Raw genomic sequence first — 25126 nt, forward strand, 5'->3', positions numbered from 1 at the left:
CCTAGAGACTCCATCGTCTTCTCGAATGTGACGTTATAGGGCGAGGAAGCTTGAGACTTCTAGATCGGATGCGGCCGGAAGAAAGGCACACGTACTCAGCCCAACCGAAATCTATTTTGTTTTTCTTCAGGAAACTGGGTTTGGATGAGGCACTGTGATGAGTAGAGGTCACAAAAGACCATGGCCGCAGTAAATCCGGGTCGTTCCGGTAAAAAAAAAAAAATGCAATACATACTTCAGTACCCCCAAGCCCAAAGTAAAAAGGCGGCACAAGAAGCTAAAAAATATTTTTTTCTTTCCTTAGACAATTTCATTACATTGCTGATATAATCTGATTTTAGGCATGAAAGCATCAGAGCGATGAGTTTACAGTCTGGAACATTAGCTTTTGATAAGCTTTTCAATCTTTTAACGCCGTACACCACGAATGGTGCACTGGAGTTCGGGTTTAAAATCCTGAAGTAGTTGTTAACTTTTCCGCGAGGATCAGTGACTTGAAGTAGGCACTCTTCGACTTAGTCCACATGTATCAAGTTACACTGTTTAGAGAATATGTTTTGGGAAAAATAAATGGTTTCGTGGCATACCCGAGATGACTTTCGCGCACTCTGAAGGACCGAAATCAACGGTCACGACTCCAGTTATGAAGAAATACGACTCAATTAAGTTTCCGACCCACATACCGCACTGAATAGCGTGCACCCATAGCTGTGGTTTATGTACAAATATAAAAAAAAATGTTTCACAAAGCCACTGACTTAAGATGGACCTCAAAAATGAACGCGTTTTGGCAGTGTGAGTGTATTCTACTGAACATTCAATTGGATATGATTTGCTGTATGAAATGGTAAACCATATGGCATGAAAAGTTGGTATATCTTGTCAAATTAATTGCCATAATTTCTGAGGTTCTGAAAAAACCACTTAATATTTTCAATAGCCATACAGCACATATATAAATACTCATGCTTGTATGCATTGTTAAGTGGCTTTTCTCTCCTTTGTGCCTCTGTTTGCCACAAATATTAAGACATAATTTATGTATCATTTAATCAAAATATTCTACGGAAATGAAATACATATAAAAAAAATAAAATATAAATAAATGAAATGATTTAAACTGGTACAATTAGGCTTTATTTTTGCACAAACAATTATTAACCGTTGTCAACACATATTGACAACAACAAATGTGCTAGTCACGCTCCGTAACCCAGCACAGTTGGCAACTGTGTACGAGTAGAATAATTGACATACTCGTATCCAACAAACCAACTGCCGCACACCGCTGGCGTTGCTGCCTTTGGTTGATGGTGCTGCTTAAGGTGACGCTACCGTTGCCATTTATCACCGGCGGTGCCGGTGTTGTGCCATTCGAAGTCGCACTTTGCTATAGTTTAAATTTTTTCACAAATATTTATAAGGGTGATTTCCTTTTTGTTTTCATTTTTACTTCTGCATTTGAATTATGTTTCGTTGTTACCGCTGTAGGCGTGTCCGTCCACCTGCGAAGTGGAAAATTAAATTTTTACCCACATAAAAGCGCTTTTTAACTGGCACCGTTGATGTTGGTCAGCGGTTACTTAGCCATTTGATTGTCACTGCTGAGTGCTGGTTTGTTGTTTTGTTGCTGATTTGCCGATTTGTTGTTTTGACTTAGCTGCTCTTTTGCAGCTACATATTTTGCCAATTTCCGTACGCCGGTGGTGGCTCGATATTGGCGCCAATGAATAAAATGCGCGATTCGGCTTTTATTTGGTGCATTCAACAAATTTGGAGTTAATAAATCTTTTGAAATTATTGCATACAAGACTTTTATGCAGATTTAAAATATTTCAAGCATTTACTCATTAATTTGTGTGGGTATTGGCAATAAACGAGAGATAATCAAAAATAATGACAATTCTGTTGTTGCATAAATATTCCATAGTTAATTGTAATTACAGTAGGTTCTGTTTTTATGCGGCTTTTTTTTATGCGGTTTTGAAATAGTGCGGTTTTTTTTTTAATTACAAAATGCATGTCGACCTATCGGGAATTGTACATATAAACAAGATTCTAAACCAGCTAAGCAAAAACTCATCACAGATTACATCAGAAATGCTAACCCTACAAGTATGGAACCGCCTGCAAAACTATCTAGATCAGACGTGTACATTTCCTAAAGTGACGAAAGTGATTTTACGCCAAATCCTAAACGAACGCGCAACATGTGGGTATTGTCTGATTCTATTTCTGACTTAAATTTATTTTTCGATTCTGACGTTTCTTAAATAAAGATATAATTTTCAAAAATACAATATTTTGTTTATGCGATTTTATTTAATTATTTCAGATTCATGCGGTCTATGGAACGTATCTATAGTTATAATATGGGACTAGTGCCCTTTTTTAGGCGATTTTATTACATTATTTCAGATTTAAGCGGTTTTAGCATTTGAAACGTATCTATAGTGTTACTATAGAACTAGTAGCTTTTTTATGCTGTTTTTTTATGCTGTTTCTTGCGGAACGTATCTACCGCATAAAAACAGAACCTACTGTATTTGCTTTTTGCTTTTCTGTTTTTTATTTTGTTTCAGTATTATTGGCGCATGCTAATAACGGCTTAATTTAGATGTCAGTGTTGGCGCAGAAAGGTGAGTAGTACAAAGTGAGTAGTACACATTTAATTATTAATAAAAAAAGTAGTTTTGAGTGATGGAAATCTTTATTTTGATCATTCTTTACTTCTCTAGTTCATTGGTGTCAAATATGGTTGACGCCTGACACCATTGGAAAAAATTATAAATCTTTCGATGGGGTGATTGGTTTGGCGCCACCTTGCTTTAGCATCATCAACATCATGGTTAGCTCAACAACCCGGGCAGAGTCTTGGCTTGCTGTAACATTTGTCTCCAAATTCGATTTATCCCTCGGTTTGAGTTCTCCAACAAAGTGTGCCAAGTAGCTCAGCGTCCCGATTTGCGCCATTAAACCATTGGAGTTTTGCGCTCTCTTTCTTTGGTGGGTATGTTTCGTCTTATGTCCTTATAGCGTGACCAGCTCATCATAGACGGTTAAGCTTTATTGTCATGAAAATATCCGGGTGGTTATACGAAGCTCGAGATTCTCCAAATGCCATTTTTGCAAACATCACCAAATATTTTTCGATGTGCTGCACTGCTTGTTCTTGTGGTGATGACAGCATGACCTTTGCTCCGTCGGCATTAAGTGCATCCTATTCTTCTTGCCAATCAATTTTTATAAATGCTTCCTTAAGGATGGCGCTATAATGTCCAAATCATCTGCATATGCCAGTATTTGTACTGATTTGAAGAATATATACCCATCTATGGTTACTCCAGCTCCCTTATTACCTTTTCAAGAGCGCGATAAAACAGAAGGTACGGGAGGTCATCCATCACCTTGTCTAAGGCTATTTCTTGACGTGAATTCGGATGACAGCATTTGGGATTCCAAATTCGTCCATAGCAGCGGTGAGATGGGTTCGTATAATAGTTACTATCATATGCAGCTTTGTATTAAATATTAACCATAAATGTAGTTCGAAAAATTAGTAAAAAAGCGAAAATATGTATATAAATCATGAAGAGTTTCCTGTTGATTTTTTTATTTCTATGCGTGTTTCCTTGGGTTTTCCATTTTTACTGGGCACTGATATAAAATTTCTGCTTTGGCTGAAAAGAAATATAAACAATTTATTAAATTCTTTCACAAAAATTGTTGTCGAAACTGCATTTGGGATACTTAAAACATAATAATAAAAAAATAATCGTCTGACACTTTATTCCGGAGAAAACTTAGACTTGGATTCAATCGTTAAAATAGTTAAATTTGAAACATGACTGCACTTAAAATGGAACACAAATAGAAGATGAAGGACCTTTAAATAATAATCTGTTTGCCGAAATGTGAAAGCTATCAGAAAAAACTTGTTCTATCGTTTGGGTTTTCACCGAATAGTCATGCACCGACCCTGCCGAATCAGTGACCTTATCCAAACCCAAAACTTTCCACTTTCCCATACTTGTATTTCTGTATTCTAAAAACAAACAATTTATTTTTGCTTAGGAACACAGACAAATGTTGTTTTTTTTCCAAAAAGGTAAACATTTTTGCACGAGACAATCAAAATATACAACTTTTTGGAGTCAAACTGTCTAAACATCATTTGGACTTTCCTAGTTGTATTTCCTTTTATTTATGCTAAAATTTTTTGACGGCACAGTCTTTACTTATGCCGACTAAAACCATGCAAATATTTTTTAAACCTGGTCTACCTATTTGTTTTCGAAATATTTTAGCAAGAAAAACCCAAACAATACAAACGTTTTTGTTTGTGTTCCAAATAACTCTGCATTAGAGGTTTTTCCAATATTTCAACAGCTGGATTTTGCACTGTTATTCCGACCAAACACGCTTAGTGTCTCACGAGTAACGCTCAATTAGTTAAATTGGGAGGGAAAAAATAAATTGAATTGAATTAAAGCAAACAAAGGGCAGAGGCACGCAAAACTATGATAAACAAATTCAAGATATTACGTAAGCTAAGTAAAAAATAAAATAATTAAAGGTTAAATTTTTACAACAAAAAGTCTAAGAACCACATTTCTTACAGGTAGTTAATTAGTTTCAACGAAAGTTGGTGCTGTTTAAGTTCGTGTTATTTAAGTGGAGTCGGAATGGATGAAGGAGGGATTGATCCGTTCTAAATTCAACCCTAATCGACAATACTCGGTGTTCCTACCCAACATTCTACACCATGGAGACGATTTTATTCCACCTGCTTACAAGCTTAATATCAGGTCAGTCCATAAGTTCGAGGGTTTTTTAAATGTGGTTTTAAAATTAATAAAAAAGATGTTTAAAGTTTATTTACAGTGTCTTCCCAACGTTTAGGCAAATTTTTAATTCCTTGCTCAAAAAATTGTTTGACCTGGGCCAAAATATGTTTCGATATCCCTTTTTATAGCTTCTTTTGAGGAGTAGTTCTTGTTACTCATATGGGATTGAAGTCCACGGAAAAGGTGATAATCACAAGGTGCAATATCCGGAGAGTATGGTGGATGCGGCATTAGCTCCCATCCGAGCTCGTTCAGCTTGCCTAATGTTGGCCTTGCGGTATGAGGTCTTGCGCTGACGTGGTGAAACAAAACTTTGCGTCTGTTCACTAAAGACGGTCGATTTTTGTTAAGTGCCTCATTCAGGTTTGATAGCTGATGGGAATAATAATCAGCAGTTATCGTCTGATCTGGTTCCAGAAGTTCATAATAAACAATACCGGCCATATCCCACCAAATAGACAGGAGAATCTTCTTGGAGGGTCGGTTCTGGTGTTTCATCTTTATCTAACCACTGGCGTTTGCGAACAGGATTATTGTAAAGGACCCATTTTTTATCACCAGTAACGATACGGTTCAAAAAACTTTCATTTTCAAGCCGTTGCGACAGCTGAGAACACACATTCTCTCTTTGCTGAAGGTTGGCGACGGACACCATTTTCGCGGCTTTGAAACCTTTCCCAACTGAACCAGGTGCCTGTGAACTGTTCTTTGAATTTCTGAATTTAACCTCTGACCTATCATATCGACTGTCAAATTTGGCTCAGCTTCCACGAGTTCGAGCAAGGCGTCGGAGTTAAAGACTTCAGGACGACCAGCGCAGTTACCACTTCGGAATTTTGAAAACCACTTTTGCGCAGTCCTCACACTCACGGTATCCTCTCCGTAAACAGTGCATTTCTGCAGCAGCAGTTGTTTCATTTTTACCATTTTTATAAAAAAATACAAAATATGCCTCTTATACGCGTTCGAAGATTCCATTTTATTTTTTAACAACACGTGCTTCTATCCGCGAATAATTATTTGTATGCAAAAATCGTACGAAAGTAAAATTATGGGTCAAATACGCACGAACTTATGGACTGACCTGATAGTGCAGAATGACTGAGCTTCGGCTTAGGCTGCGGCTTCGGCCATAATCGGCACATAAGCTCAGCTCGGCTTTGGTTCGGGCTTGCTGCTCCATTTGCTTACTGGGGTCATAATTGTACTACAGAACGATCAAACTAGGGCTTAGGCAAGGACTTTGGTCATCTTCGGGCTTAAAAATCGATGTTCGATGACGATTTTACTCCAATTGCTTACAAGGTTAATAGTGTCTAATGATCGAAATTTGGCTTAGGCTTAGGCAGGGGCCGAGTTCATACACAAAATCTCAGTTCGGTTTCGGTTAGTCCTTAAAAGTCGATTCTCTGTCGTTCTCCAGTTGATAGTAGTCCACCATATCAGAAAAAAATGAAATCTCGACAACCTTTTACGGACCTTAACCTTTAGGTATAGTACGATTTTAAATTTTAACTTTATTATATACATAGGCACCTCATTAAATTGCACCACATTCGTCAAAATATTGATATTTTCTCAGTAATTTGGCTTCAACTTATTTGCGCAAAATATTCGCAGTTAAATTCTAATGAGTAAAGGAATTTAAGTTGAAATTTGTCCATTTTTTAGTCGCAGTCTGAGTGGTAGCAATAAAAGCACACAAAATGTATTACGAGGGTTGCTACTAAAATTTTAAAATCACAAAATATGAATAAATATTTGTAATCGAAAAGAGTTTTACTGTTTTTCAATATATTCTCCATGAAATTTTCAACAATTCACTGTACACCTCGTATTTCCACTTCGATCAGAAGACGGATTATTTGATTTTTGTCTAGTTGCTTATTAGATATAGGTACAAGTAAAACATTACGTACGCAATCTATGGTATTGCACATATTTTGGGTTTATACATACTTAAACTTGTGTATGTATGTATGTTTGTATTTTATTTAAAAAAAGTTATTTATAAATATTAACATTAATAATTTATTAGCCTCGAGCACATGGCTGATAGTAATGCCGCTGGCAAGCTTGCCAATCGTTTGGTGTTGCTTTTCATGGCACGAGTGATGCCATCTTCACCTTACGCTCCGCACCTTTACCCCTTGCACTATTGTTGTTACTAGCTCACAATTTTTTATTTCATTTTTCTCAGTTAATGCGATTTATTTCGCACGCTGACGTTAATTGCAATAGCAAATCGGAATTTGATTGCAATTGAAAATCCACATACGCCACGGTGGTGACGAGCGCGTCGCTGATTGCTGAGCAACGCAGAGTTGGTGAATGAAAAACAAATACCAACAATGTGCAAGTGAGTGCGAGCGTGAGCAAACAAGCGGTAAATATGTGCGTGGCGTTTGGTAGTGTATAACAAAATTAGTGTTTATTTGTCTTTGTTTATATATTTATATGTATATTCGTCCATACATAGTGACAGATGGGCTACTGAGATTTTTGACAATATTGGTGCTAATGCTATCACTTCACGCAGTGGTTTTTTGTGTTCCAATTGTAAAGGTAGGTTGGCCGCATATTTATTGCGCATTACTTTACGGTTAAAGTAGAGAGAAAAATGAAAACATTGGATTTTTAGCTAATTGGGCGCAGCCTACTGCCATTGAGTAATTTTCCAATGAATGAAAGTGCAAAAGCGGAATTTTCTGAGTAAGTAAATGTGCTTTTAGGACTTTATTTGAAGTGCTAATGCAATTAAATGAGGATATCCTTAGGAATAAGAATTTTTGAAATATAAATAAAATAAATAATTATAAGAACTGGGAAAATATAATTTGAAAAAAATTGCATCAATATTGCTTGAGAAGCTCTCATTCTTTCTCTTTTTTGGCCGAGTTTAACAAAGCGCGCCAGCCGTTTCTTCTACCTACTTTACTAGCAAAAATAATCGTGCATTTCCCAAGCAGCGTTCGGATGTTTGTCATCGTTGTTATCTTCCGTTTGATTGAAAACCAACACATAACTCAGAACTTTCTCCCACAAAAGAAGAAAAGAAATGAAGCAAATGTCAAAAATTTCTTTAAGATTGGAAATACGAATAAGAAGAGCAAAGCGTGTTGCCAATACAGGAGACATATTCCCTTCTCTCTTCCGCGGCCGTCCTTCACCCCCGCACAAAATGTTTCCCTTCCAAATGTTTCCCTGTGTAAATGGGCATTATGATAGACAGGGCAAATGGTCTGTCCCAGGGCAAATGGCCTGTTCCAGGGCAAACAGTAGACATGAATGTGAGGTGCACATCTGCTGATATTTCTGTGTTGCTTAGTCCAAAGCAATTCAAAGCCTAACAGCGAGCAAATATTTGCCAGCGTCTATCAATAGTCTCTTAGTAAATTAATTACAGTAAATATAAACATTTATAGAACTGCTTTTTGCGTGCCTATATGATTTTTCACAGATATTTTCACTAAACTTAGCGCCCTTTGTAATGCAAATTTGGCATCTCCACAAATAAGCGCCAGGTCGCATCATTCATCATTACTGTTTATTTATGTAAACTCACACAGCTGAACCAAACCGGACCAACACTAACACACATGAGTGCATATTTATGGGCATCTGGTATTTGCCCACCCACTCTCGCACACCGCCAACGTCACAAGTAGCGATCCATCGCTCGCTCGTACGTCGTCTGCGCGTGCGTACAATTCAAATAATTATCTTTTATTTACCAAACTTTTAGTTATTATTTAGGCGAGTTCAAGAGTTTCGGAAATTTTTGAATATTTATTTAATAACTCATTACCACGTTGCTAAGATTTTCCACTTACAAATGCGCGTACCATGAGACGTGGGTGGAAAGAAGGCCTAGAGTGGTGAGGCTGCTTTGCTGCTGGTCTGTTCGTCTGCTAGGTGTGGTTTATCGCGCATTTTCCACGTGCCTACGTAAAAGCCGTCGTAGTAAGTACAAGGTGGCGCAAAAGTAATCACCCTATCGGAAGATTTATAATTTTTGCAGGCAAATGGCGACGTACGTCAATCATATTTAACACTTGTGAATCAGACAGGTGCAGTATACAAACAGACATTACTCAAAATCATTTTTTGTATTTAGTAAGAAAGTTATTCAAAAACAAAATCTGTTGCTTTATTTTGCGCCACCTTGTACTGGCTTCTATGAATTCATGTTTGCCCATGCTTATACGAGTATGTGTATACATTTTTTTTGTTTTGGCAATTTGCGGCATAGGCAAAGTGTAATATTTACCAAACCGTCTGCTTGCAAGAGTTTTATTTGCACAAGTTATGTGCCACTATGTACGGGGTCAGCAAGATAAATCCGGAGAAGATTTACCAGAGTTTGGAGTCGTTGCTCAAAGCATAATTGATTGATAATGGAACGCGGAGGTAGGTGATAGAACAGCGATGCGTCTAGAGCGACAGAAGTGCAGCCATGCTGGAATCGCTGCGTGCCGTCAAAGGCTCGAAAAAGATAATTAAGTGGTTTGGCTAAAAATTGAGCTTTGGCATCTAACATTATTTTGGATGAAACTCGTGGACGTCTTAAGAGAATACGTGCTTCAGCAGTACGCCGCACTCGTTTTTAAGTTAAGAGAGAAACAGGCTTGGCTCCATAGCAATCTACCACTTGGCGCCAAATTTCTGGCCACCTTCAAGCACAGCCTACAGACGTGATTATTACGTATGGGCTGTAGTGGAAACAATTAATGTTGGCTATAAATCCCTGTAACTTTAAGATCTACTATGGAGAATGCCCTTTAATCCTAATTCTGAAATGAACTTTAATATCGTTAGTATGACCACTAAGTCCGTGAATCTCTACCGAATAAGCAAATTTCAAACGAATAAATTACCAGGTTAGTCAGGTTGAACTATCATTAATCACCTATGAAATGCACCGTCAGTGATTTACCGTGACAATTCTTAGGTTGTTCATAGATTTTTTTCTTGTCATATCCAAAAAAAACTCTGTAGTGTTTCAAACCTACTACATAGTCTCAGTAAAGTATCCTATGAGCTTCTTCCTCTCTCTTTCAGGGTGTCCTTAGCCGCAGACGTGTTTTGGAGCTAAAAAGAATTACATTTTGTACTTGGAATTACTTGAACATACTTCAATCAACACTTGAAACATACTTCAATCTAATCTCATAACAGCAAGAACACTCACAAGGCCACCATAATTCGAAGTGATCACATCAATGGACAAAGCAGGGTTAGCTCGTGCCAGTAAACGCTTCAGAGTTCAGCTGGATTTCAATTTTACTTCTTTCAATTTTCAACTATAGTTTGTGTACCAAGAAGCATGTAAATATAAATAATTTTCTACACATATCCATTCGTTTTATTTTTAAAATCAATATTTCGGATTTACTTCGACGGCCTTCGAAATTATTCCGCTTATACAAATTATTTTTTCTTCTGTGTTTGTTTCGGTCCCTTAAAGGTTTTATTATTACCATATTATAGCTGATGTTTCCATTAATTTTATTGCTATTATTTCACTCGCTTTGACCCAGCTTACTTTCCCTTCACACACTTTTCAACACCCACCAATATTTCAGTGCTGCACCGCTGGCTGTTCACCATTCATTTATCGATCTATCCATCCATCCGTCCATCCATCGATCCATCTTATCAATGGTCGCATCATCTTTTTGGCTTAAGTGGACATTTATATTTAATTTACAGCGTTTTAATTATATCTATCTATACCTGTGTGTGCCCGCTGATGTGGCTGCGCATGCGTGGTAGTTATATTTTGTTCCTTTTACTTTGTTGATATTTTTGGATTTTGTGCACAATTCGCTTAAAATTTATTATAATTAAATGTCATAATTTAGTGAGCGTTGTTTTTTTGTTTCTGCTATGCTGGCCAAAGCTGTAATGTGAAAATGTATGGTTGTATGTTTGCGCATGGCTCTGCCTTATATGGTGCTTTGACGTCTTAGCTCAGCAGTCTGTCAGTTGGGAAATTTATGATAGCAGTTTGGTAAGTCTTTATTTTTTTATATTTCGGTTATTAAATGATTGACGCATGAAAATATAGAAAAAAGTTGTTTACAATAAAGATGAGTACACTTAAAGAAATTCTGAAATATTTCAAGGAGATGACCATTTACATATGTACATAAGAAACAAAGATACCCAGTTAGTTTGCGATTCTGTGGTCATGATTCGATTGAGTTGCTAAGTGAGCTCATAGTTTTATACTCTATTGAGTTTCACGATTTCTGAGTCAGGGAGTTAAGATATATATTAGGAATAATTTACTGGATGCGTGCAATACCAAAAAAAAAAAACAAATATCAAAAAATAATCTGAGTAGCTTTCTTTTGTGGTACGATGCTTGATCTTAGCTCTGCCGGAGCATGAAACATTACCAGAGTGAGTCGAAATCATGGTAAAAAACCTGGCTGAGCTCTGATATTCCTTACAGTATTCACCTCAATATGCCATGAAGCGCCTTGGATATTGCTGTTCCAGCTCTTCAACCTATCCGGCAGTTGGTCCTTTAGGAGTATGTACTTCTTGGAGATGAAGAAGTATAATTTGTATTTAATCATGTTTTTTAATTGGAAGTATAAGCCCTTCAAAATTAAGCCAGTTTGCACATAAGGTCCTTTTTTCCTCCTCTTCTTGATTGACGTTAGCCACCTAAATGATACTTCCGAATCATTCTACTTTATTCACCTTACTCTTACAAGACAACGTCATTAGAATCGTTCTCTAATGCGTTCGGATATATTCCTACTTTAACAAGTTGCCTTACCTATCGTTGCCTGATATGATATTTTCGAGCTTCTGAGAGTCTGTCTATATTTGCATCTCCCTTTTTTTGTATACATATGAAAGGTGCTGGTTAAGTTCAGACGCCTAAGTCAAAGGAGGGAATAACTGCTTTGGAGAATATCCAACCACGGCGACATTAGCAATGCCTATCTTTAACGCAGACTTCAAAGCAGAATCCTTTATAATTCATATTATATATGAGGCAGAAGGTTGTCAGGCCACTTTAAAGTAAATAAATACTTCTCACCGTCATATAAATCAGTCCAAGTCTGTATAGAAACTTCCGTGGAATATTCTCTTTCCCCTTTCTTCTGATGTTGAAAATAATTCTCGGGTGACTTTTTGACTTTCACTTTCCTTCTATCACAAGCGAATTTTGGAAAAGGAAAATGTGTTTTGCGAAAAAGTAGGCATTACAAATGTTAAGAATTGATAGAATTTGGTAAAGTATGTCAGGAGAAATTTCGCCAAATGCGCCACGCTCTGTTAGGTCAATCGTCGATCAAAACATGGACATCGAAGAGTTCGACTTGGATGGGAGGGGTTTCATTATCTAGGAACCGAGAATTATTAATTATTTCATCGTTGAAAAAAAAAAATGCCAGTCTAACGGTTAGACGCGATAGAAGTGAAACCTTCCGTAAAACAAACTGAGAGAGAATGAGACGAAAGCAGCATTAGGGGCGGGATAATTATAGGTTCATTATAATATTGCTATAAAGCTCATATTTTATTTTCTTCATTTTATTATTATTCATCCTCAATGTTTTCAATTTCAACAAATGATACGAGTGGCTTATGATAGCTAAAATATGGTACAAATGCTTTGGTTTCGATGTTGTCAACAATCTTTGAAATACCGCGTCAATTGGTGTTTTTGATCGTGTTGTGCGATTGTTACACATTTTGAAATTGAATGTTGTATTGAGAAAGTCAACTAAAGGAACCGCTGTGTCCAATGCAAAATTTACGTTAAAATCGCCACTTAAAATCATTGGAACTTTATCGTAATCTTTTCTAAGTATCCGCGATACTTCTGGTGTATACTTTATTAAATTTTCGTGAATGAATTCCGTGATGCTATTTATTGATTGATTCGGTGAAATATAAATTGCCACAATTAAAACTGTTTTTCCATTGCTCAATCTGGTTTTTAGTTTTATTTTCTTTTTGTTTTTTTTTTTTCTGTCGATATTCACGACACTTTTCTGCATTATTTTTCGGCATAATTGCGGTAAATATTTAAAAATGAAAATATTTACGAATATAAAAATACGGACGCAATACAGCACACGCGGTTGCTATTATGAGCGTCGTAACGCGTATATTACACAGACGTACTAACGTTCGTAGGACGCTTGGTCTAAGCAAGTATTAGGTAGTGTAGTATAGGTACACATAATGCCTTCTCGCTCACCGTGGCTCCGTAATACGCAGGCGCGCACACATGCGTACAAGCATACATACAAACACACATACGTATGACGCTTGAACTAAACACCAAAGCAAGTAATAGGCAGTGTAGTATACATACTACAATACTCACTATACTAGCGTGGCTCAGCAGTACGCAGCCACACACATATACGTAGGTATATCAACATATAACGCTTCGTAGCCAAGAGTGTCGCTTTTTCGTTTCATCGAGTCTCAAATCACTCCCAACGATTCTAAAGAAGTTTTCACTTCAAAAATCGTCAAATTAAAAGTTGACGGTGAAGGAAATGCAGATGGTTGGTTGGTTTAAGTGGTGATTCTTTCAGAATCCAACTAGCGCTTCCGCACCATTTTGTTGTCACATTCTCGTTACCAACTTGTTTACCAGTTATTTATAGCATGACTATATCCAGTCTGTGCGGTTCAGGAACCTTATCAGGTAGGTGACATCTAAGCCAGACAGCTGTTCCAGACTCTCGAGCAGCGGTTTACCCAGGGTTAACATTCTGTCCTTCCATAGGGCAGGTCATTCGCAGAGGAAATGGAAGATTGTTTCCTTTTTTTCCGGTTGTTTACAACTGTGACAGCATGTGTTGTGAGGGATGCCCATTTTGGCTGCTTGTTCTCCCACAGAGCAAAATCCAGTTATGACTGCCGTTAGTCTCCAGGCGTCCCGTCGTTTCATATTTAACAATATTGACGAATGCTTTGGTTGTAGGTGGGCCATAACGTTCTGCTAATTTTGCATTTCGTTTGGTCTCTCCATCTACAATCTGCCTTTCGGAGGCATTTTAGAGGAATGCAGAACTCTCAGTGATTTTGACAAAATCAGCTGATTTGCTGACGTAATAATTGCATATTTCTATACATTTTATTGTTGTATTATTTTCAATTTTTATTGTCATTTACGAGCTAATTTCCCCGACAAAACCGTTCTCTTTGCTATTTATTCAATTGTTATGTCAAAATCAGAAATGCTCTCACGGATATGCCAATATTCTATTCTATTACACTAGTCTACAAGGAAAAGTATCCGAAATAATTTAAACTAATATCTGCTTCTCTGTCCATGCAAAATTCGGATTGATAACTAAAATTAATTTATTAGTTTGAGTTTTCGAGATATCCTAACCTAAAAGTGCAAAAAACCCCATTTTTGCCCATATTTGAGGTTATGTAGCCTTGCAGATGTTTTCTTTCACCAAAATTAAAGGATGGCATCTTTAAATACAATCCTTCTTTTTTCAAATGGCGTTTTGTTTGCTCAAATATCATTTTTTTTTCGCAGAGATATCGCATTTTGATATCTCATTAAGATAACATAGACATGATATAGTCGCTTACTAATTTTCTTGGGTTTGAGGGCCTGAAATATATGGATCAATAGTATGTAAATTTGGAGTTTGTGGGAAAGCCTGCTTGCGGTTATGTGGGTTAGCCTGCTCGCGGTATGATAGGGGTGGTTTCTAGGGGTTAGGGCTGTGTGTGACTCGGTACCCAAAGGTTAGATAGTGTAGGGATGTGGTGAGTCAGCACACTTATGGTGTGAGACAAAATTTTAAGAAAAATAAGACTCAATTCAAGAAAATTAGTAATCGAATATATCATGTCTATGTTATCTTAATCGATTTTCAGGTGTAGGAAAATTTCGAAACATGAAAATTTCAAAATGCGATATCTCTGCGAAAAAAAATGATATTTGAGCAAACAAAACGCCATTTGAAAAAAGAAGGATTGTATTTAAAGATGCCATCCTTTAATTTTGGTGAAAGAAAACATCTGCAAGGCTACATAACCTCAAATATGGGCAAAAATGGGGTTTTTTGCACTTTTAGGTTAGGATATCTCGAAAACTCAAACTAATAGAGCAATTCTGAGGCCAGATTTGGATTCAGCGCATCATAAACCTTCGGAAATATATAGTCTGGTTTCTGGGTCTGAATGTTGGTTAAATTTTGTCGGCCTGTGTTATTATTGTTGAAAGCTATGCAATTTTTCAGATGCAGCTTTTTATTCGGGCAGTTAATAGATGGCGTATTTCTTTTCTCACAAAAAAATGCCATTCCCGCTGAGCGAATTCTTTGGAGTATTTAATGTTGCACTGAATGTTCATTCACGTATGTATCGAGTGTATTTAAGAGATAAAGCTCAGAGAAGAGAAGAGTGATAAAGCTCTGCTAGAAAGAGCTTGCTAGATAATTTCATGGCCTTTATTTTTTAATATGATATCCGGCACATGCCCGCCGCGGCTACGAGTTTCACGGTTCAATAGGTCAGTGAAATTTTTGACTACTTTTTGCAATAAATCTGGCCGCATGGCGTCAATGGTGAAAACAAAAATTCAGTCAGCATGTCTCAATAGCCCTCGCCATTTACTGTAACGGCATCTCCTTCCTAGTTTTATTCAACAAAAACGATTCATGGTGACATATCAAACCGTACTGAACAGAAATGTCAACATTGTTTGCCATTCTCAGCTGAGAAACCATAGCTATCGATAGTTCTCAGGCAGCTGAAAAACATCCGATATATTTTTGTACTAGAAAAATGTCTGCCAATTGTACCGACGCGGTTGAAGTATATGCCTTCTTTACCTTAAGATTTTCCTGTCCTCTTTCCTCATTTCGTGCGGGAAACTTTTAAATTCCTTTCAGAATAGAATTAATGGAGCTGAAAACTGATATAATCATATTCTAAACGGAATAGGAAATCTATCGTAATCAACTCTTAAGAGCTTTTAAAAGACTTTAATTGATATTCCAGTAATTTTTAGAATACTATTTTTACTTTCTTTTTCGTGCTAAAAGTCTTTCCATCAATTCGATTCCACTGCTACATAATCTCTTTTTTATTTTTATTATGTGGCTTACATTATTTGAGGGTTTCTGTTATGATCTTCTGTTAACCTTAACAAATTTTTAACAGTACCAAATAATTACAATTATGTGCTAGGGGCCAGTGATCTATTGAACACGACATTTCAAAACAGTTCCGCATTTGACACTGATAAGATCGCACGAGCAAATATTCTTTAAGGCTCTACTTATTGCGAGGATATGTCTTGTTTTCAGTTACTTACGAGTATTACAGATGATTTCTTTAGAATTTAATTATCTTTAGATATACTTCTCCATAGATACCATATAAATTATTCCGGATACGAAGACGAAAGATCTTGAATTTCTTTCAAAATACCGCCTAGCTATTGTATGCATGTCTTTAGGTCGCCACCAACTATTCTTCTGGAGTGAATAAAATACCGAATTCGTATTTTTTATTGTTGTTTTGTTTTTGTTGCAACAGAGGCATGGAACAAAATTGCATCAGTAGAAATCAATCAAGACACACGTTTGTTTGTATAGTGTTTTTGGTAACGTGTTTCGCACCACAGGGTGGCATACCAGCGTGGCGCCACCGGATGGACGACAAAACCAATAAACAGACGGCAAAGTGGCGGTGACAATATCCAAGAAAACAAGCCACAGAACTGACATGAAACTGAACTCAAATTTGCGTTAATCCATTGCCAGCACGGGATTGCAACAAAGCAAAAGATGATCTTATGCAATTGTGTATGTATGTATGTATGTAAAGAGTAGGCGCATTTGTTGTGCGTGTGAAGTCTTTATGTCTATGCGAGATTTACACTTTTGACTGCAGTTCTCATATTGAGATTTATTGTCAAGAATAAAATTCGCACTCGTAAAAAATGTTTGTAGTTTTAGAATGTTTTTTTTTCGGCTACAAAATTTAGTTTTTTTGCGTTTATGGCGTGGAAACAAAAAAAAGTAACAAATATTTTGAGTAAGCCATTAAGTTGACATTGTCAGGAGGAAGTCAACAATAGTTAACGAAATTGTTGCTAGTGTCAATAGCAGTTTTGAGGTGTGGGCGAATGCACTCCTTTTGTACATATTTACATATTGCCAACAGACACTCAGACTCATACCCATTGCACCCTGGCAAAGTGCTTTCCTCTTGCAACGAAGCATTCCAGATTTCCATCGCTGATCAATCCCACTTTCTAAGGTTTCCACGGGTTCTGAAGCTAAATTAGGCATGACGTCGTTGTTTATAAAAAGAAGTAAGATGGTTCTATTGAACTTCCTAAGATCGGCGTTTATGAGGATGAGTGATAAAAGTGATTTCGGCATTGCTGTAAATACCTAAAATTAGTTTAGTTACAAATTTTGTAATTTTTCGATTTATTCAGTATAGAAAATTTTGGTATACAGTTTATTAAAGAGAAATAACTTCGATTATTTGTTTTTAATTTTTTCGATTAAAATTAAATAAAACAAAAATAATTAAAATTTTTTTGTTAAAAATTAAAAAAATTGGAAAAGGTTTTTTGTTAAAAATTAAAAAAATTAAAAAATTCTTGTTGAAAATTAAAAAAAAAAATTGTTTTGATTAAAATTTTTTGAAAAAGGAAAAATTTGGTTTATCATTTGTGAAAAACACCACCACAGCTAACTTAACCTGTGATTTATTGAACTAAAGCCAGATAAAATCAGATAAGTTATTTTGTTAAGAGTCCACAGGTGGATATTCTCTGATTTCTGATTTTTATATATTTTGTTTAAAAATAATGAAATTATGTAATTTCGCTTCGACAAATTATAAAACATTGAAACATTGGCTCATAAGCACCAATTGAGTCTATCTTTATAACACAATGCCTCGGTGTCATGCACCTAAAACGTCCCAGTTTCTCAGAAGTCTGTGTGCCTCATTAAAAATTAAAGAAATTTTAATTCGCAATTCGCACAATTACGCGTGCGTACGCCACCAGATTTTAGATTTCCAGGCAGGACACAAGTAAACAAATTTTCAACACAATTTCAAAAATGAAATCAAGCAGCTAAATGCAAATACAAAACACAAAAAAAAAAATTAAAAAATACAATAAAAGTAAAAACAAAAAATACTTTAAGCTGTGTGAAATATTTTAATTAAAATTCCCAAAAAAGCAGTAAATCCCATGCGAATCCACAAAATCCACCAAAAACAAAATCGAAAAACGTAAACGAAATCCAAGATTAAGTAAAACTAACTGAGCGGAACAACAAAAACATAGTGGCAAAAAACGCCGATCAGATATGAAACTATAAACCAACAAAAGGAGGAGAAGCAAAATTAAAAACTACCAAAAAATCACCACCATCCAATCGATTTTATGTACTACAAACGCGTAAAAAGCAAAGGAAACGTACAATCCACCGAAGCCAAAATGATCCTGGCGAGCGGACTGTTCGAACGACCTGATCGCGCATTGCACAGCCGACGGTGGGCGTCGAAAAATGTGCGCAATAAAAATGAAATCACAGCCGCCAAAAAAGAAGAAGAAAAAAATGCAGCAAAATCGACGAAAATTAAGGCTGAGGCGTGGAATTAGTTGATAGGGTTCGTCGGTGAGCAGGCGAATGGAGCGTAAAGGTGACGTCGAAGCAGTTTATAGCGGATGGGTAGCAAGTTGTTGTTGCTGCTGCTGTCCACTTCCAAGGAAATTCACGTCGCTGCATTAAATAAAATAAATAAGCAGTAATACGGGATTTCTCAAATTGGGGGAGCACAAATTGGCTGTGGCCGGTGCGCATGCGTGTCGTCGTCATCATCGCCAGAGATCGAAGACACGATCAGCAGTGTGATCAGCGCGATCGGTGCAGCAATCGATTGGTGTGCGCTGGTGTTGATTTTTCCACCGAGCACTCTTTTGCTCTTGTTGTTGCTGCACTGTTTACTCCTTGCTGATTTTATTAAGCTTTTGTGTTGGTTTATCGAGTTGAATTAAAGGCCGAAAACACCCGTTGTAACGCCTTCTCAAGATGAATTGGTGACGTTTTGTGAACTTGCGGCAGGCAGTATAAGGGGAAGTGTAAATATTGTAGAGAATACATAGATAATGAAATTTCAAGACTACAAGAATATCTACCGTATTTTATGTGTATGTTTGGTATATCAAAACCTGTTGTGCATATGAAATACTAAAATTATACCTGTAGAAATAGTTTCCTGCATTCGTAGAAGTACATATACCGGGTATTCATTGGAAAACCTTTGAAGGCATTTCTTCTATTGAAAAGGTTTTCGTTAAAATCATGGTTTTTGGGAGTCACTGTAAGGCGGTAGAGATCTGTGTTTGCAGACGAAAAGTAAGATTTTCGGATAAGAGACAGTCTCAAGTTTATGTGACATTTCTTATTTTAAATTATTTTTAATGCTTGATTTTGTTTCTGGCCGCCAAATTGTGAATATTATTATTTGAGCTGAAGCGCGGAATTTAAATACATACAACATAAATAATCTTTATAGTTAAATAAAAATGAATGCTTGTGTGTATGTCCTCGATGAGTTCAAAAACTACTGCACCGATTATTATAAAAATTGGTATATACATATATGTATTTTTCGACGGAGAAGGTTTGTAGATAATGCTCATTGTTGCCTCTCGCCATCACGCGGCGCTGCTGTGTAGCAACTTCTGTCCCGTTCTACCGATTTTTTCGAAATAAACAAAATCAATAAAATGGTTTAGAATGAATTGAATATTTGTGTACTGATTTTTTTTTTAAGTTATTTTTCTTAAATTTATTTTAGTTGTTGGCGTAGCAACGCGCGTAGCAACATTCAGATTCTAGTCCAAATATCGACCCAGCAAGTAAATAAGACAATATATCTACCATTTTTATATAAATTCTGTCCTTGAGCTTAACTTAACCTTGATCATATTATTTTTCGTTGCCAATTATTAATTTTAATTGGTACGCAACCTTCTGTGCAACAAACATCGGCATTATTAAGTTCTTAATTTTTATAAATGAAATCCTGAAACCACAATTTTTATAAACAAGATTGTTTTCATTTCATTACACACTATAACCTTTCTTCGCCCTTTTCATTAGCTATAATTTCATTTTCCCATTATAAACATTTTTCTGCACGTCTGCACCCCATCAGCCAAGGGTACGAGTCGTCCCTTGCCGCACCAAATGACAGTTGTTTGACAAACTCATTGCTGACCCTCTCTCTGCATATGCGGGCATTTGTCTAATAAATTCTTCACTTTTATTAGAATTTTATTAATTCGTTAGCGAGCAGAGTTGCATAGAAAGTAGAAAGTGCAGAACATCTGTGATATTTGATCGAATAGTTTATGCGACATGCTTGATTGCTTTGCATCTGACAAACTGACAATTTGTTAACAAACCAAAGGACAACACTTGCGAAGTTCGATGAACTTGATAAGAAAATAAAAGAAGTGAGATCATTTGTTGAAAACATGTGAATTTCGAGAATGAGAAGGGAAGAATAATTTATAAGTACCGGAATTGCTACTGATGGCTTCTTCCTTTTAAGCATTTTTAAACCTCTTCATGTGTTTCAATTTTAATCAAGAGGTCCTTTTTAACTTCTTTCTCATTTTTGTGTTAAGAAGAAATTGCTTCAATTAAAATTTCATTGCATTCACACTAAACTTGAAGTCGTTTTAATTAAAAACATTGATAAGCATAGCACTCGTAATTTGTTCCAAATGTCTGCCTGTAACAGCAGCTATCCTCCAGCGAGAGAATGTGACTGCATACTAACTTTTGAATTTTTATCTTCTGCTTGCTTGCATTAAAACTCTATAATTAAGATTTATATGCCCCAATTCATTGCAAAATAATCGGCAGCCAATTTCTTTAATTCATTTTATGTGTGTCCATGCGTTCTTTGTTGCCCGATTTTGTGGTGCTTTTGCTGTATTTTGTATCACAAATGAGTACGAGAGAGCAGTATTGTAAAGGGACCTAAATCAAAGTAACATTCAACGTAGTAACATTGTCCTCAATTAATTTATAAATATGCATTATTATTTTTAAAATTATAAATTTTTAAGCAGATTTAAAAGATTTAGTCAGAAATACACTCGTAGGTTTTCCTTTGCCTGCCGACCTGTCAACCGCTGATATTATCTATCAGGTGCATTGGCTGTTAATTAAATATGATATAAGTATGTAAAATATCCTCCCCTATTTTATAGAACCCCAGCATGTTAAGTTAGCGGCCACTGTTACCTCAGAATGTTAATGAATTGGTTACCTAACAGCAGTGAGCTTGCTGTAGCAGCATGTTGCCTCCGGTGCAGCACATGTTTGAGTGATTTTCAAGTTGTCTCGAACTTTTTAAAGCGAACCATAATAACAGTAGGCGAGTATGAAGCAGACATGTATTTGCGCTGTTATATCAGCGGATGTTAATGAAATGTTTACAGAAAATGTTAATGAATGTCCATGTTATTGAATTTGCAGTAACATTCTGTGCCAGTACTGTATATAGATATGTGAATGAAAATTAACTTACTATGAATTGCAAAATATGGAATTTTGAAATAAGGCAACTTAATATTTTAATAAATATAGATACATTTGTAACACAACTGTAGGACCGCAAAACGTGGCGCAAATTAAATGATCAAGCTCATAATAATTGTAATAATAAGTAACTATTAAGTACAAAATAATAGTAATATTAAACTACAAAGTAAAATTGCACTGTGGGTGAAACAGGCTTTGAACTTTTAAATTTTGCATTTTTTTAAATTATTGTAAATTATCTATTTTTTATTTTTAAATATTTTTTTTATTTAAGTGATACAAAAAATAACGTATGGGAGTATGCAAGCTAAGATCAATGTTAATAAATATATTCAATAAGTAACAGACAGATTTTTATACCTATAGAACATTTATCCATAAATTCAGTGATGCTACCGCTGATCACGGTGTTTAAAGCTTTGTGAGATATTTTCCATAAACAGATTTGTGTGTAATTATGTGCTTGTTGAAGTGTTTTATGGTGAAGTTCTGCGAAAAATTGTTGAAATTAAAAAAAAAAAGTTGTAATATTGATATTGTGAAGTAAAAGCTGCATACATACAAACAGTTCTGTGCTTTTTATGCCCTTAAAATTCATTTTTTGAATTTAGTTTTTAATGATAGGCACCCCATTGATTTTTCTTTCAAATCGTTTACATTTTAGCATCTCGATAAAAATTATCTATAGCGACACATGCATACACTTGTACTCATAAGCATATATATTAGAAAATCACCGAAAAATCCAAATATTCAAGGTTCTTCCGAATCGCGAGAACATTGTTCACACTACCAAATGGAACTACTACACCAGTTAATTTCCATGTCGTGATAATCAGTAAAACAAATGAACAACTCTAAAAAGAAGATATCAAAACATACGCGTACTACTTGCCAAATGATTCATAAATCAGGCAAAAACCTGCAGATAAAATAGTCACAAAAACAAACACAAACATGATGCGTTTTATCGGAAAGCTTTGTATGTAAAGTTGTAAATATCCTACAGAGGTATTTAAGCACATATACAACATACCTAGATTCATTTCACGCCATTTTTGTTTTTTAAACAAACCATAGATCAATAAAATTTGTTAGCTGAATTGATTTTTCCCAATTCGCGCTGAAACAATAAAAGCGAATGTAAACAAGAAGAACAAGAATGTAAAATCAAAAAATTTAAAAGTGCGTTATCATATCACATAGCCAACAAAAGTCATTGACGAAAACGTGATATTCTCAATGAATTTATTGCCAACCATTGGTATATACCATTCAAGAAATAGAAGCATTTTCTTGAAATTATAAAATTCAATGGATAAGGTACGATTTCAGAAAATGTGAGAGTAAATACTTTTCAGGTGCCTGCTTAGTAAAATGGAAGGGGAAAAAGGACAGTTACTTGATTCTCATTAGAACATTTGTTTGTTAAAAAATTTGAATATCAAAAATCACCGTGCCACAGCTTTTCATTAAAAGCTACTTTCCCTTATTTTCAAGCTTCATATGACTGTTAAAGAGCGAGCCATCCAACTTTCTATTGCATGCCCCTAAGCACACTCCATTTTAGCGTCTACTAGAAATAATAATTTGCTAAATTTTTCGTTGGTAACCAAGTTCAAATGGAAGGTATCGGAAGTTGTTCGAAATTATTGAACTAATTGCGATAAACGCCGGAGAAGAGGTGTTGTTTACGCGGTAGTCTGCTTTGTCTAGCAAAACTGTCTCATTTATGGTAACAATTGTTGCCAAGTTCTTTGCCTAAGAGTCTACTACTATTCATTTAGATAACTGTTTTACTACAAGCAGAAATTTATTGAACATTTGAATGATAGTTGCGAAAAAGTTCGCGTAAGGGATAAATGGGGGTTTATAGCATTCATGACTAAGTAGATAACTAGAAAAATAATGAGTTCAAAATTGAATATGAGCAAAAGTGACAAAAAAAAAAAAAAATTAATAAATAAAATAAAATTAAGTGGTTTGTAGTTTGATAAAGATGTCGTATATAAAGTTTTTCGCCGATTCTGCAACCTTTTCATAAAGTTTACTTGTATGCTGTTTACAGAAGCACGTAAAATACTCATAAGTATCACTATAATTTCGCTAATCTCATAGAACTTTCGCTGATCGATATGTAAACCCCGTCGATTTAAGAGTTCCAAGCCTTTAGAAAACAGTTTGTAAGAAAAAAAATATATAAAAAAATAAAAAATGGGTAACGATAAATCTGGGTAAAACGCATGAGCATGAAAATCATAAATATTTTATGAATATTAATTTTTGTCGTACTTTGCTTCTTTGTTGTTATTTTACAATAATTTATTTATTTTTAGTTTTTTTTTCTAATTATTAATTTCTTTCATAATTAGCCTCATTTTTGTTTTTTTATTTATTTATATATTTTCTTTTTTTAAAGTTCCTTTTTTTGTAGAAAACATTTCAGTGTTCTGTTGCCATTTGAGTATTTTGCCTGCGCAAGTTTGTTGCTTAAATCTTTTACCATCGACAGTGTTACGTCACTGATTCGAAAATTATACAGTTGGAGTAGCACTGCAAACCGAAAATTTTAATTTTACGATTACGCGCCAAGAGTAGTGATACAGAATATGAAATGAAAGTAATTTAGTCGCAATCAAAGCGGGAAAATACTTTTGAGCATCAAATTAACACTTTTTCTTTAGCTAAAAACTATAGTACTTATTATTCAGTGAATGTGAAATGAAAAACTAAAGTTCTTAGTTATTTTTGAATGGCTGTCCGAGCTTTTTGTTGTTTCAGAATGGTTTAGTTTCCTTGAAATATAAAAAGCACACGCAAAAACATTCATAACTAAGCATTTAGTGGGTACTTTTGACCCATGAATGCGGGCTAAAGGTTAAATAAAGTGTCAAGTAATATCTAAAAACTGTAGCAAGCGTCTTTTGATATAAAAAACGCGCTTGCACTTACATATATCTATTTGATCCTTTTATTCCTGTATGGAACAGGGCCTCACTTGCACTTGAACTGCCTTAGTAGTTTGTGCTTGCTGGGTAATAGCGGGGTATGGTACTAAGAGCATAACTTGAAGATCCATTGAATGGAATAAGCCTTTGAAAATAATTTGCGCTGATAAGCTGATAATGTTTTTGAAACCCTAAAACCTACAAAAAAAACTTATAATAGGAAAATAATTTTAAATTAAGGCCAATATAATTTCCATTTCTTAGTAAATTATCAGCCATGACAAGTAGGGGAAAAGGTTGAGGTACCACCGTGGCACTCCCAAGTTGAACTAAAGCGTCGTTTGGATACCGTAATGAGGCGTCTAACAGGCATATATCTACAGCCAGCCAGAGCAGTTGATGTAATGGAGAAGGTTAATGAGATTAAGGTTGGCGCACTGCCCCACTGCCAAGCCCGGGCATTTAGAAAGCAAAGAAAGTACTCAACAGCTTCTTTCTCTGAAAGGACCCCACAGGTTCTGCAATGGGTTTAAATGGTAAACCTAGCTTTTCCGCGTGAGAGCCGATCGTCCAGCCATAAATAATAATATTAATAACAGGATTTTTTTGTATATTAAATTATTAAAAAAATTACTTTTACCGGAAATTAAATATTTTTAACTGTTTTCCCAAGAATTAATTATATTAATGACCTACTATCACTGTTTTTTTTACTTAATTC

General features: G+C 35.5%; 2 long non-coding RNA genes across 2 annotated transcripts in view; one reads left to right on the forward strand and one right to left on the reverse strand.

The window, feature by feature from the left end:
• Positions 1-2430: 2430 nt before the first annotated feature.
• LOC128868163 (uncharacterized) overlaps positions 2431-25126 on the reverse strand; it is a 119318-nt gene continuing 96622 nt past the window's right edge. Inside the window, exon 4 of the long non-coding RNA XR_008455069.1 lies at positions 2431-3680. This is a non-coding gene — a long non-coding RNA (uncharacterized LOC128868163). The remainder of the gene's footprint in view (positions 3681-25126) is intronic.
• On the forward strand, positions 7341-10163 carry LOC128868164 (uncharacterized). The gene is made up of 3 exons (XR_008455071.1): positions 7341-7412; positions 7489-7559; positions 9909-10163. It is a non-coding gene; the product is annotated as an uncharacterized LOC128868164 (long non-coding RNA).

The sequence above is a fragment of the Anastrepha ludens genome, chromosome 6 (genome assembly GCF_028408465.1).
Source record: "Anastrepha ludens isolate Willacy chromosome 6, idAnaLude1.1, whole genome shotgun sequence".
Lineage (NCBI taxonomy): Eukaryota > Metazoa > Arthropoda > Insecta > Diptera > Tephritidae > Anastrepha > Anastrepha ludens.